The following is a 15,994-nucleotide window of genomic DNA, read 5'->3' on the forward strand; positions in this document are numbered from 1 at the left end:
CCTTCCAGTTACTTTGCTCCCATCAGAATAAAAAAATAAATGGACCTAGCACTTTCCCTGCGTATGGGTAGTAAGGCAACTTTAAGAAAAACTACCTGCAGTCAAAAGGATTAAGTGCCTCTTGTCAGCAAAACCACTTAAATGGCACAGAAGGAGCCCAGAGAGAAAAGTCCTGATAACATTTTACTGAGTAAACCAAACAAAAACTGTGTGTGATTGTACTTCTTACTTCAGGCCTTGTGCATAGCAGGGACACAAGCAACCAGAGTTTTTCAGAGTTTCCCCTGAAAAAAAGCTCTGCATTTATGGCACTTTAACCACCATGAGTTCCCCCAAAGAATCCTGGGAACTGAAGTTTGTTAAGGGTGCTAGGCATAGGTGCCAACTCCCTAGGGCCCTGGCTGCCCAAGCACCCACAAAATTCCCCATGAAGGGGCCAGGCACCTACAAATCTTGGTGCCAGGGACATGCATGCTGCATGGCACCCATGGCCCCGGGCACCCACGGTTGCAGGGCCAAGTTGGCACTCCTGGTACTAGGAATGTTAGCTCTGTGCAGGGTTCCCTTGAACAAACTTACATTTTCCAGGCATCTTTGGGAGAAGCTGTGACAGTTAAAGTGGTACGTTCTTAAAATGTAGGGTGTGGATGTGTTACTCTTTGGTTCCGACTACTGGCTTGTCCCATGCCTCAGGATTCAGCTCAGACCACTGCTCATGGCCAAGGCCTAACAGCACCTGCCTAGTTGCTCAAATCAACACCAGAGGTCCTGTTCTGTGTACCTCTGGTCACGGGGGGCGGGGGGGGCGGGGGATAAACAGCCACTACAGAGCTTTTTCGGTTGTGGCACCTAAACTGTGGAGAACTCTCCCATGAGAAGCCCCCTGGCCTCATCATGGATGCTTTTCAGTTTCAAAAGACATTTGGGCTGCATATTACCGTATTTTTCGCTCTATAAGACGCACCAGACCATAAGACCATAGTTTTTGGAGGCGGAAAACAAGAAAAAAAATATTCTGAATCCTAGAAGCCAGAACAGCAAGAGGGATCGCTGCGCAGCAAAAGCAGCAATCCCTCTTGCTGTTCTGGCTTCTGGGATAGCTGCGCAGCCTGCATTCGCTCCATAAGACGCACACACATTTCCCCTTACTTTTTAGGAGGGAAAAAGTGAGTCTTATAGAGCAAAAAATACGGTAATTGATTTGGGATATAGCTGCTACTTATAGGTTGTGAGACTGTTTTGCCTTTTTGTGTTTTAATTGCTGTTTTACACGTGCCATATTATTTTGCCTTTAGCTGCTCTGAAGGTGTTTTTTTGGTCCAAATTGTAGGGGGGGGAATGTATAGTGGCACCTCAGGTTAAGTAGTTAATTTGTTCCGGAGGTCCGTTCTTAACCTGAAACTGTTCTTAACCTGAAGCACCACTTTAGCTAATGGGGCCTCTTGCTGCTGCCGCGCCGCCGGAGCACGATTTCTGTTCTCATCCTGAAGCAAAGTTCTTAACCCGAGGTACTATTTCTGGGTTAGCGGAGTCTGCAACCTGAAGCGTCTGTAACCCGAGGTACCACTGGATTGAGTTTCACTCCTGTTGTTTTTTCTTTTATCTTCTACCAGATTTACTGTTGAATTTGTATTTTAATTCTAGTACGTTGTCTTACTTTTTTGTGGGTTTTTTTTTTAGATCAAAAGGCAATATATAATATTTTTAACTAAATAAAATCAAAATACATACAGGGCTAGTTTCCATATCATGCTAAACCATGATTTATTGAAACATGTATGAGCAGGAAGGAGCCAACAAAAACCACAGGTTTGCATGGTCCCCTTACCCTTCATGTGTGACCAAAGTTAGGTTCCCCAAACCTCTGGAGCAGATTCTGAGGGTGGACTGGGGCCTGTGGTGGAGAGGAGAGAAGGGGAAAGTTCCATTGTGCCAGAGGAAGTTTGAACTTGAGCAAAAGGGCAGTGTTGGGCCATCCATGGTTTCTGAAACTGGCTTGTTAGATTAAACAGAGTTTGCTATCAGCCAAGGACCCTGATCTGGATAACACAGTAAACTGAGATTCAAGGTAAGTGAAACTAAAAACTGACCAAGGCTATTAATTAAGCAGCTTAAAATGCAGCGAGGTCATTTTCCCCAGCTGTGCTCCAAGTCACATTTTTACATTGCTGTATACACGAGGGAGGAAGAAGGGGTATCTTCACCCAATATACCGTGCATTACCTGATTTGTTTCCCCATGCTTGCAACACTACTGAACCCCTATCCATGGAGCTTTCATCATCAAATGTGCTGTAATTTGTGCATGCGCAACGGCTGTCTCAAAGGTAGACACACCAGCTTAACCCTGGTGTTGAAATTTTGTGAGGTTGGATAGTTACAACGGAATGGTCTCAGGGGTGGGGTGCACATTTTTATTTATTTTTATTTATTTATTATTATTACTTTGTTAAAATAAAAAAAATAAAATAAAAAGGGGGGATGGTTCTATGCGAAAAACCACAACACTAGCCCTTTTGAGTCAGTCCCTAAAGGCCTCTTGAAATAAAAAGGTCTCCACTTGCTGGCAAAAGGTCAACAAGGAGGAAGCCAGTCTAAGTCCTCTGGGAAGGGCGTTTCAAAGTCTGGAAGCAACCAGAGAGAAGGCCCTCTTCACATCCCCACCACATGTGTTTGTGAGGTTGGTGGGACAGGGAGAAAGGCCTTCCCTGAAGATCTCAGAGTCCAGACAGGTTCAAATGAGAGAATATGGACTTTCAGATAATTCTTTTGCGTCACTGCCTCTGTGCAGCAGCTCATCAGACTGGGCTGTATGGTAGAGCAACTCTGGTGAGAGTCGATGTAAGTTGAACGTCCACACCAGGGGTCAGCAAACTGTTTCAGCAGGGGGCCTGAAATATACTCAGAGTCGCAAAGTGATTTCATGCTCTTTATTCAGCTCATAGTGGTGAGGAGGAATGAATGAATGTCCCCTCAAAGTATCTGCTTTATATACATTATTTACACAATGGGCTGCACATGATTGGCTAATTCCGGAATTCTACTGTAAGCCAATCAGGTTGTGGATTCACTTCTATCTGGAGCATGATTGGGTGGTTCCTGCCAACCAATCATACTGCTGCATTGTTCTAGGACCAATCAGACTGCTGCATTCTGAATCCTATTGTTCTAGGACCAAACAGACTGCTGCCTTTTGGATCCTATTGTTCTAGGACCAATCAGACTGCTGCAGTTTGGATCCTATTCAACTCAGTACATAACAGGGCTGGTCCACTGCCCCTCAGACCTTGTGGGGGGGGGCGGACTATTTTTTTTGGGGGGGGGATGAATGAATTCCTATGCCCCACAAATAACCCAGACATGCATTTTAAATAAAAGGACACATTCTTCTCATGTAAAAATACGCTGATTCCTAGACTGTCTGCGGGCCGGATGTAGAAGGCGACTGGGCCGGATCCAGCCCCTGGGCCTTAGTTTGCCTACCCATGGTCCACACTTTCCTTTCACTCTAGTATGAACTCAGTTGCAACCACAAGTGCAGTGAGGATGTCAGAGTGTAGAAGAACCCCTTCTATTTCTGTAGCAGGGTCCGGGATCCTGGAGCTGCCCAATTAACATGAAAGGGGAGTGTTTTAGCCACTAAGAAGAAGTCTTCTCTCTCTTTGTGCTGATCAGAGCCTTTCAGAAGGAAAGGAGGTGAGTCAGCACTGAGGATCAGTTCCTAGGGTCATGCAGGAAGAACATTGAGGATGAGTTGTTGCTCATGATCCAAATCTAATCATTTTGGAACACCACAAACAAAAGGTGCTTCAGTTTCAAGGGAAAGGTGTGCAAGTTCCGTGCAATGGAATTTCAAGGAAAACACACACACCAAAAGAAAATATTGGAGCCCTCCAAATCATTTGTCTGTGTGTTTGCACAGAAAATAGGTCAAGTTGAAAGATGGCACTCTGCACTGATCATTGCAATACACCTCTAAGTATAGTTACTGTATAATGATAAGACTGTTGTATAAGAAAGTTGTACAATCTTCAAAGGGGGTGTGGCTTTGAGGTGTGGTTTTGAAGGGACCATACACTTCTGAATTTGCCACTACAACCCCTGGTTGTAGCTTTTATGAATTGATAGATCCTTGCCTAGTCCTGATTTCTCCGGTGAAACGGAGGACACCAGACATAACAGCAGAAATAAAGAGGCAGCCAAGAAAGCCTCTCTTCTGCAAGGACATTTCAAACGTTTAAGCCACAAATATTCCGTAACATAGCTGCCTTTGTTTTGACAGAGCTGTTCCAGGAATCACCACAAGGAAGTAGTAAATTGGGAAAGACTTGTCATAAATGCTTTTACATGCAAATCCAACAGACGGTGTTTACGCTAAGGGTGTGCATATCCACATTCCACTTTCTTCCCCAACAAACAACAAGGCAGAACTACTCATGAAAGTAACACAGCTTCCCTGTGATGTGGGATAGATTACGAGGCCATCAAGTATCCCAGTTCTCTCTTTTTCTAAAGGCCCATTACACAGTAAGATGTAGAGATCATAGAATGACAGAGTGGTAGAGTTGGAAGGGACCCTGAGAATCATCTAGTCCAACCCCCTGCAATGCAGGAATACACAGCTGTCCCATACAGGGATCGAACCTGCAGCCTCGGCAGTATCAACACCATGCTCTAACCAACTGAGCTATCCAGTAGGTGAGTGGTGGGGAACCTCAGGTCTGTGGGCTAAATTTAGCCCTGCAGCCCTTTCTATTCAGCCCTCAAGGCCCTCTTCAGACCACACCTCCTCACTCAAAGCCACACCCCTCACTGAACTTGCTTCACACTCTCCTTGATAGTTTTTGCCTGGCTGGAATGTGACCTTGGAGTCTGATAATGCCTTGGAGAATAGAGAGGGTTGCATGAATGGTTGTAGAAAGTAACCTAGTTAATAAAGGTAATTTCCCCTATGAATTATTCTGCCTTCTTTTGCTTCTAGTTCTGCCCCCCACTGGCATCTGCTCCCCACCCACCCCGAGGGAGTCGCACAAGGGGCTGTGGCCCTCTAGCTGAAAATAGGGTCTCTTGTGAGTTTCCTTTTGAAAGTGTTAAAATAAACTGGGGGTGATTTTGGATTGGGATTGGGGAAGAAGGTTCCATCAGAGGCAGATCTAGCACAACCTCATTTGCACTTCTTGTTTTCTTTTAAACTCAAAATTTGTGGTTTGCCTCCTTTTTGGGGTGGGCAGATGGGAAACAGTGCCCTCTCCCTTTGCACCATTTTTGCAATAGAAACCGCCCCCTCCTGAAGCTGATGTTTGCCCCACAGGGAATTGCATGCCTGGGCAATATCAGTATGTAGAGAATAAATCATGCCTGGGGTGTGTATGCATGTATGATCTTTCACTGGGAAATTTCCTAGATCTCCTAGCTCAGACTCTCAGTAAGAGAGAGGCATGTAATTGAAAGAGTTTGGAACCGGTGGCAGGGCTGGTGGTAGCATTGTTGAGCGTTCACCAAGGCTCATACGCCTGCAGAAGGCTCCTCAGCCTGTGCCCAGAGTCTCCTGGTCCTGATAATGCTGCAGCCCCTCATTGCTGCCTCTACCTGTTCACACTCCCCATCCATCACGACCCCTGCTTCATAACATGCAAGAGTCAGTAGATTAAACAGCAGCCTTTACTTCTCCCACTGGGTGGTTGTGAGGACTGAGCTAAAAGGATGTGGTGGAAATAATGACAGAGGATGCCCTCATCAGAGATGGTGGCTCAAACCTCTCCCTTAACTGACAGAACATCAGACTGCCTCAGTGGGAGAGATGGAAAGGAGGGCTCACTTAATCAGTTCTGTTGTGACCGGTCAGCTCCATCAGGTACCTCCTGCCCCAGAATTGACAGCAGGTCATTATAAGAACATCTGCTTTAAAACTGGTGTCTGAGTTGGATTTTTTCCTCTACCCTCCCCATTCCTTTCCCCTTGTGTGTTGTGTATTTTTATATTGTAAGCCTGTGGGCAGGGACTGCCTTGTTTTAATGAATTGCATGCAAGCCACTCTGGGAAGCTTTTGGCTGAAGAGTGGCATACAAATGCTCTAAATAATGGCCTAAATAAATAAGTCCTCCCCAACCCCTGGAGATGGCACTGATATTATATGCCTTTTGCATCTAAGGTTAGAAGGCCTTGATTCTGATTATGTTATTTTTTTATAACACATACATACATGTATATAAACGATTCCTTGCAAGATCTGCTGTTCGGTTTAAGACTTCATTACACAAGGGCTTTTTTTCTTGTTCAATTGAACCTAAAGCAATTAACCTATTTCTTGATTCAAAACTAATTGTCATATGCCCTAATTAAAGAGGAGGACTAGCACCACAACAGCTGGAACTACTGCCGCATACTGTGGCCACATCCACACTATGCATTTAAAGCACTACTGTGCCACTTTAAACAGCTATGGCTTCCCCCACAGAATCCTGGGAATTGTAGTTTGTTAAGGGTCCTGAGAAAAGACAACTAATTCCTCTCACAGAGCTGTAATTTTCAGAATGGTTTAGCAATTAATCCCTCTTCCCAGGGAAAATCCTTTTGGGGAAAGCCAGGACTCTAAAAGTGGGATAATAGTACCTTATATGTATGGTGCAGATGTAGCCTAAACATCAGAGCTGAGCCAGGAACCAGGAGCCAAAAGTTGTGCTAGGAGTGGTGGTGGTGGTCAGTATTAAGGGATTAAATTAGGAATCAGAACCAAGTAGGAATGGAGAAGGATGGCATTTTGGCCTGCATATTGGTCTGCATATCAATTTGTAATTATTCTTCAGATTTCACCCTTCTCTGAGTTTTGTGAAACAGTTCTCAGATCAAGAAATATTGTTAAAGACTTGGGGTAAACCCTAGAAATTAATAAATGCTAGGATTTTGGAGTTCTTTGTGATATGAAGGCAGAATATTAACTGCAAGGGGATTCCTGGGCTGCCTTGATGCAATATCTGCCCTCCCTTCCCCACAGTCTGGCTGGCTGACGGAAGAGCAGAGCTGTTAGCATTACAATGGAGAGCCATTGAGGGTCGTCAACAACTCCTTGCCCCAGGTGTGACCAGAGACTGGAGATTTGGAAGGTTGCCGGGGTAACTGCTCTGGGGGAGGGCAAGGGGCTTCTGGGAAGAAGGGGAAGAAAGAGAGATCCATCTTGGCGTGGGTGAAGGAATGACTGTCTGCAATGTTCTGGCCCATGCTGTAAGAGCTTGCACGTTTCTATGACCCTTGTGAGTGAAGCCGTCGGGAATCTCGTACTCCCGGCAGGGTTACCCAAAGCGGTAAGGTCAAAGGGAAGGAGCTAGTCAAAGAATGATCCAAGAAGTCCTCAATGGCAGAACAGGCGGATGATAACAGGTGGTATGTTACAACAGCTGTGAAGGCAGATGAAGGCTGCAGCAGATAGGATCTACCGGTTCGTTGTGACTACTCATGCCATTGGAACAGAGCCCTACTGCGAAGACTGTGTGTTGATCAGCGTGCACTGATCTACACACATAAAACAAATTCATGCACAGGCATCTTCCAAAAAACCCCAAAGTCCCATGGCGATCGGCAAATGGTAACGGGGGCAGGATCGTGAAATCTGGAAGCCCCTAGTCATGAACCGGCACATGGGCAGTGGATACAGATTCAGTCATTCTGACTCAAGGAACGAGGCAGTTGAGCAGCTCGGCAGCTGTATCCATGACTGAGCAGCCCTTTTTAGGATCCACTCTGCTCACCCCGAAAAGGGGAAGGGGCTAGAAAAGGTGCCCTAAACATAGTCTGCTTCCCTTTTTCCCTGACTGGATTACTGCATGCAGTGGGGTTCCAACTGAACTTTGGAACATGGAATATACAGACTTTGTCAGATAACACAGACAGCGAGCATCCTGAACGCAGAATTGCCAGAGAGCTGCAATGTTTTAACATCGATATTACAGCGCTTCAAGAGACTCGAAGAGCAGGCGAGGGACAACCAAAGGAAGAAAAAGGAGGCTACACATTGTTCTGGAAAGGTCTATCTGAACAAGAACATCACTATCAAAAACGACCGTGTTTTTGTAAGAAGTCCCTACCGGCATTAATGAGCGACTCTCAACCCTTCAAATAAAGCTCACCAAAAACCAACAGGCTACTATTACAGTGGTACATCAGGTTAAGTACCGTATTTTTCGCCCTATTGGACGCACCGGCCCATAGGACGCACCTAGTTTTCAGGGGGGGAAATCAAGGAAAAAAATATGATTTCCCCCCCGCAGCTCTGGCAGCAGCGGACAGGCTGCACGCAGCATGTGCGCTACTCCAAGACCTTCTCCCTGCTTTTGCAGGAGGTGGGGGAATTCCCCCATCTCCCGCAAAAGCCCACAGGAGGGAGAAGGGACGGACTCGGCCAGTCAGTCCCTTCTCCCTCCTCGGGGAAAAGCCCCCAAGAGCGGCGCGCTCTTTAAAGGCTGCGCGGCTCCTACGGGCTTTTCTACGAGGTGGGGGAATTCCCCCACCTCCTAGAAAATCCAGCAGAAGCCGCGGAGACCCTTTAATGAGCGCGAGGCTTTTGCCTGCTTTTGCGGGAGGTGGGGGAATTCCCCCATCTCCTGCAAAAGCCCACAGGAGGGTTGGAGAGTAGCGGGAAGATGTCGCAGGCCGTCCCGCTGCCCCCCAATCTCTGGGGCTGGCGATGGGGGAAGCGCTGCTTTCCCTACCGCCAGCCTCCAACCCGGGTTGGAGAGTAGCGGGAAGGTGTCGCACGCCTTCCCGCTGCCCCCCATCCTCTGGGGCTGGCCATGGGGGAAGCGCTGCTTTCCCCACCGCCAGCCTCAAAGCCGGGTTGGAGAGTAGCGGGAAGGCGTCGCACGCCTTCCTGCTGCCCCCCATCCTCTGGGACTGGCGATGGGGGAAGCGCTGCTTTCCCCCACCGCCAGCCTCAAAGAGCAGACTCTCCTGGCTTCAGCGGAAGCAACGCGAAGCCTCCGGAGTGCAGGCTTCGGAGGCTTCGCGTTGCTATCGCTGAAGCCAAGGAGCCTGCATTCGCCCCATAAGACGCACACACATTTTCCCTTCATTTTTGGAGGGGAAAAAGTGCGTCTTATAGGGCAAAAAATACGGTACTTAATTCGTTCCGGAGGTCCGTTCTTAACCTGAAACTCTTCTTAACCTGAAGCACCACTTTAGATAATGGGGCCTCCTGCTGCTGCTGCGCCACCAGAGCACGATTTCTGTTCTCATCCTGAAGCAAAGTTCTTAACCCGAGGTACTATCACTGGGTTAGCGGAGTCTGTAACCTGAAGCATATGTAACCTGAAGCGTATGTAACCTGAGGTACCACTGTATAAGTGCTTATGCACCAACACTGGATGCCGATGAAGACATTAAAGAAAATTTTTACTCTCAGCTGGATACCGTCCTATCAGATAAAATTATCCTCCTGGGTGATTTTAATGCAAGAGTTGGGCAAGATTTCTGTGGCCTGGGACAATTGGGAAAGAAGGAGTTGGCAACAGCAACCAGAACGGAATCTTACTTTTGACGATATGTGCATCACACAACCTTGTTATTACCAACACACTCTTTCAACAGAAAAATAAATTTAAAACTTCATGGAGGCATCCTCGGTCAAACCACTGGCATGTCTTAGACTATGTTATTGTCCGTGCTAAAGATTGATGTAATGTGCTCCTATGACGAGTGCCAACGACTGCTGGACAGATCACCGACTAATACGCTCCACAATGGCTATCAAGATTATACCTCAACGCAGGCTTCAAGGAAGGAAACCAAGGTGCAAAATGAACACTCAAGCCCTTCAAGACCCCATTAAGCGGGATTGCTTCAAATGACTCTTAAGGACCATCTGCTTTCAGAATTCCCTGATAACATCGAGGAACACTGGACCAAGCTAAAAACATCCATTATTGCAGCCTGTGAACAAACTATTGGATAACAAACCAAGAAACACCAGGACTGGTTTGATGAGAATGACAGTGAGATTGAACACATGATTGACAAGAAAAGGAAGGCCTTTCAGATCTGGCAAAGAGATAGAAGCTGCGCCACTAAGAAAAAAACCTATGCCAACGCTAAGGCTGAGGTTCAAAGAAGAACCAGAGAACTTAAAAACACCTGGTGGATTAAAAAAAAAAAGCCTCAAAAGATCCAGCACTTAGCTGACACTCATGATGCACAGAGTTTCTTTAAAGCCACAAAGACCATCTATGGGCCAATAAATCATGGTGTATGCCCCCTACGCTTAGCAGATGGTACCAAACTTCTAAAAAATAAAGAAGCTATTGCACTGTGCTGGAAAGAACACTACCAACATCTCCTTAACCACAACTCCCCTGTAGCTGCTGAGATCCTCTCACAAATTCCACAAAAACAAGTTAGAGATGAGTTTGCAGTATCTCCAAATCTGGGAGAGCTGTGTACAACTATTCACCAAATGAAAAACAACGAATCCAGTGGATCTGATGGGATACCTGCTGAAATCTTCAAGGTGGGTGGAACTGAACTTACACAACAACTTCACAAGCTCATCGAAAAAATCTGGGAAAGAGAAGAGATCCCAGCAGACTTTAGGGATGCCAAAATTATCAATCTCTTTAAAAAAGGTGACAGAACTGATTGCAGAAACTATCAAGGCATCTCTCTATTAGCTGTGGCCAAAAAACATGAATACCGTGGTACCTTGGTTCTCAAACTTAATCCGTTCCAGAATTCCGTTGCAAAACCAAAGTGTTCCAAAACCAAGGTGCACTTTCCCATAGAAAGTAATGCAAAATGGATTAATCCATTCCAGACTTTTAAAAACAACCCCTAAAATGGCATTTTAACTTTACCTCAGGATGAGAACAGAAATCGTGTGGTGGTGGCAGCACGGCGGTAGTGGGAGGCCCCATTAGCTAAAGTAGTACCTCAGGTTAAGAACTGCCGTGGCGCCAACCATTTTTCCTCACTGGAAGTCCCCATATGATGTGTTGCGCACAAGACATATAATATGGGGACTTCCAGCGAGGAAAAATGGCGGGCGCCACAGCAGTGAGCAGCAAGCAGCAAGCAGCTCCTGAAGCCAGCCAGAGCCAACTGTGCTACCAGGCTGGCTCCGGGCTGCTGAGGCTGCCGCTGCCACTTTTCCCGGGAACAGATTTGCAAATCTGGGGACATTCTGGGGATGGAATTTGTCTGGGGACAGATTTGCAAATCTGGGGGTGTCTGGTAACCCTAGGTTAAGAACAGTTTCAGGTTAAGAATGGACCTCCAGAATGAATTAAGTTCTTAACCCAAGGTACCATTGTACCACAATTTACCATAACCAAAGAAGTTGTCCTGAAGAGATATGTGAGCCTCTGTTCCCCGCACTCATCTAACTGCTGCACAGGAGGACAATAGTTTTGTGTGTGCGAGCAGGAAAGGCTAGATGCTGACAGATGGGGGGAGAGAGATATGTTTGCTCTGTGTTGGACTTTGGGACTTCCCTGGAAACCAAAAGGGGAAGCAAGATCTAAGGGAGTGCTAATGCTGTGAGTGCCTCCCTCCTATGTTCAGGTTGCATATATGTGTAAATCAACCCATGTATCCTAAAGACACCACAGTCTCCGCTGACCTTCATTCCAAGGAAACCAAGCCCTGGGAAAGTGTTTGGAACCACTGGAGTCTCTTGCCACTCAAAGATTGGGGGTAGGTTGTAACAATGCAACAGAAGGAGCTGAACCTTCAGTATAGCATACTGGGACATATGACCAAACTCAGTAGCACCCTGAGGATTGCAGGTGTACAACATTTTTAGGAAGCTATTGCCCCTCTGCAGGCCCAGTAGCTATGCAATATTGAGTGTGTAAGCAGGGCCATGAAGGCAAATGTCCTGTCCTGCAATATATGAAATACATAAACAAAGCACCTGTGTTTAGACCCCAATGAACACAGTAGGGTGTACTACATCGAAGCCAACGTGTTTAGCATTGCAACACACACAATGTTTAGCTATGAATATAGAGACCTGATTTGTTGTAGTAGTTTTCTTTAGTGTCAAGAAGTTCAGTGCACATTTTTGGAACCTACTGCTCTGAGATGTGGCAGGAGAAGAGAGAAATCTTTCTAGGTGTGATACACTGAGCTTGTGTATGACTGACCTACAGACTAATAGAACTGTACAGAGATATCCTGTCACCTCACAAATTTAGCAGGGTGTAAAAGGGCATGGCTGACTGTGTCAACTGATTCATTTATCTGTTACTGGCAGTGTTTGGGGGGGGGGAGACTTCACTGCTGTAACATTCTGTACTTTAAAGGTCACAGGGAACAGGACTCTGATAAATCAGGTTTGACAACCACACAGTGAGTCAATGATAACAAAACAGGACGCCTTAAAATGAGTAAATAGTGAAGCAGAGCAGTAGGAATAACTAGAGTTCTAGATTATACTAGATGGGTTAGCTGTTGGGAGAAGGGTAAATGTTCTAAAAATCAGATGTGGCATTGTGAGTTAGGGCTTATTCACATGTACATTTCTTCCACTCGTTTCTGGCACAGTGTGTGATTTAAAGTTCTGCATCCGACTGCCCCCTCCTTTTTTCTTGTTTCTTTTTGCTCCAGAGCTTTCCTGCTAAAACCTGCTCTTTAAAACTCAATTGAAGCAAACATCAATCTTCAGAAAACCTGAATTGACGTATGTTCTGATTCAGCTTTAAAGAGCGGGTTTTCACGGGGAAAGCTCAGGACAAACCAACCAACCAACCAACCAACCCACTTGGACATGAAGTATTCAAGCAGAGACTTCTGCCTGCAAAGAGTGAGGCAAAATGTTAGTGTGGATAAGCCCTTAGTGTCTGATCCTGATGGCAGGTTGCCTTCACACATGTGAACCTTACTTTTGCCTATGATTAGCCTCAGAGACTCTGTCTGCAGGCCTACATAAGATCAGGCCAAAGACTCATCTAGTCCAGCATCCTGTTCTCACAGTGGCCTGTAATGTTCTGCTGTGGGTGCTGTGTATTAAAGAGCACACACACACTGAGATTACTGAGTAACAAATAACACTTTACTTACTTTCATACACCTTATACAGCTCTAGTATCATTAACACAAACTGGTGAGATAAACAATAACAACACTTACGTCAGCACTACCAAATCCTGTATATTACATGGCTAACCAGATACCTCTGGGAAGAGAAAAGGTAAGTGAGAGATGGCACAATAGAAATCTATAAAATTATACGTGGCATGGAGAAAGTGCACAGAGAAATGTTTTTCTCCCGCTCTCCTGAGACTAGAACTTGCAAGACAGACTAAAGAAAGGACTTCTTCACACGGTGCAAAGTTAAACCATGAGATTATTCTCCACAGGAGAGATGGTCACCAACTTAGATGGCTTTGAAGAGGATTAGACAAATTCATGGAGCACGTGGCTATCAATGGCTACTAGCCATGATGGCTATGCTCTGCCTTCACAGCTGGATGCAGCACTGCTTCTTCTGAATGCCAGTTGCTGGAAACCACAGGGCAGAGGAGATCTCTCTTCTGCTCATGTTCTGATTGCTGGCTTCCCACAGGCATTTGGTTGGCCACTGTTGACAACAGGCTGTGAAGTAGATGGGTCATTGGTTTGATTCAGCAAAATGCCTTTATGATGTTTGTTTTATGATAAGATACATTTAGAATACTGGACTTTTGAGATAAAACACACATTTTAATAGATATTTTGAGACAAAATACTTATTTATTTATTTTTATGTGATAATACATATGCATTTAGATAACACTTATTGCCCAGATTTAAACAAACAAACAAACAAACAAACAAACAAACAAACAATACAAGTTGATACAGAAACAGAATGATAAAGACCTAGGAAGAAAACAAAGAAATAGATATGTGTGTGTATTTGTGCGCAGATACTCCTATTTACCCAGGCATTTTGTTTTTAACTGGGTTCGTATGGCATGATGATAGCTATGCCTTTTTGGGTGTTCATTTTTGAATAGGGGTAGGAATAGTCATTTTTGTAATACTGCAGCATGAACACTTTTAGTAAATAATGTTATTATGGCCTTTTGATGTTCGTTTTAAAATTTTGCATTTGTATGCCCTCCTCTCCAAACTCTACTTCTGCCTCTGATTCTGGACTTCCCTCTGCCACATTAAACCCACTGCTCATTAAACCCTGTTACCTCTTCATCTTCCAACACCACCCAACACTGACCAGCACACCAGCACCCCAAGTGAGGAACGGTGGGTGGGAGTGCGAATGAAAGAACCCATCTTTCAAAAATTTGACTGGGGTTTTTTCCTTCTCCACCCATGTGCCTGTGTCACCCACAAAAAACACCCTGCTCCCCAAAGTATGGAAAGTCATTTGCAATTCTGTGTGTAGCTTACAGCAGAAAAGCAGGAAGTACCTTGTACTAGGACAGTGGCTATCAGTGTGATGCTCATGAGCACCAGCGTACCTGCGAGCATCTTCTATGAGCATCTTCTATGGTACCCACAGAAAGTCTCAGTAAATCCCTCAATATGCAAAAGACTATTTGATCTTCCTGCTCAGTTCCCATTTGCAATGGCTCAACCTCTTTTGCATTGAAACCCCCACCCTCCCTAAACATGCCTACATGTCATTGGATGCCTGATTTGGATGTTCACCCTTCTTTCTGTCTGTGAACCACCCTGAGACCTCCAGTTATAGGGCGGTATGTAAATAATAATAATAATAATAATAATAATAATAATAGGGAGGGATGCAAAGAGCTTCTCTCTGTGGGGAGCACAGCAGTGCCTTTTATCCTCATTTAGATGTGACAGCCATTACGCCACACTCCCCATGGTCTTAAATGGCCCACGGCAGTCTTTTTTGTGATGGGTGCCCTAGCACTTTCTCAAAATTCCAAATGTTCCCACTCCTCCAAAAAGCTGGTGACCCCCTGCACTGAGAACTCTCAGTCTTTAGGCCTCCTATTATCATTTATAGTTTCTCTCAGTGCCTCCTAAGAATTTGAGTTCCCGCATTACACTCATTTTGTCCTTAGTAGAGAAACTGGCTCTGTTTCTCAAATAATCATGAAAGTGCACAATTACCTCCATAATCCTGTCTTCCTAGTTGTCTGTTAGGAGTCACAAAGCCATAGCATTTTCATGCAAAATTGGGGCTTTTTTGAAATTATTTTTGCACACATTGCAATATCAAAATGATGGGCCAATTTGAAGCTGTGGTATCTATTATACAGAATCCTTGTGATAATCACTTCACTTCTTTATTACAATGGGAATGACAGCAGGCAGGAAGTGACTGTACTTGGGCACAGATGTATCCAGATGCAATTTAGTGCTTTGACTGAATTAGTCAGAGATCTTAGCTAGTTTTGAGCACGCTGGAAGATCCCACTGTTATTCAGAGTGCAAAAAGTTCCAGAAAATGATTTTATTAGCCAAATCTTTAGAGATGCGCAGGATCCGGTATCATTTTGGTAATAATCAAGGGGGAGAGAACAGCAAAAGAACAGCCCCCCCTTTCTTTCTTCCATGCTCACAATTACAGACAGAGTTTAGAATTACTATGTCTAGTCATTTATTTAATGTGGATTAATGTGGAGACATCACCTTGCCAACAAAGGTTCGTATAGTTAAAGCCATGGTTTTCCCAGTAGTGATGTATGGAAGTGAGAGCTGGACCATAAAGAAGGCTGATCGCCGAAGAATTGATGCTTTTGAATTATGGTGCTGGAGGAGACTCTTGAGAGTCCCATGGACTGCAAGAAGATCAAACCTCTCCATTCTGAAGGAAATCAGCCCTGAGTGCTCACTGTAAGGACAGATTGTGAAGCTGAGGCTCCAGTACTTTGGCCACCTCATGAGAAGAGAAGACTCCCTGGAGAAGACCCTGATGTTGGGAAAGATGGAGGGCACAAGGAGAAGGGGGCGACAGAGGACGAGATGGTTGGATAGTGTTTTCGAGGTTACCAGCATGAGTTTGACCAAACTGCGGGAGGCAGTGGAGGACAGAG

Source organism: Podarcis raffonei, chromosome Z (genome assembly GCF_027172205.1).
Source record: "Podarcis raffonei isolate rPodRaf1 chromosome Z, rPodRaf1.pri, whole genome shotgun sequence".
Classification (NCBI taxonomy): Eukaryota; Metazoa; Chordata; class Lepidosauria; order Squamata; family Lacertidae; genus Podarcis; species Podarcis raffonei.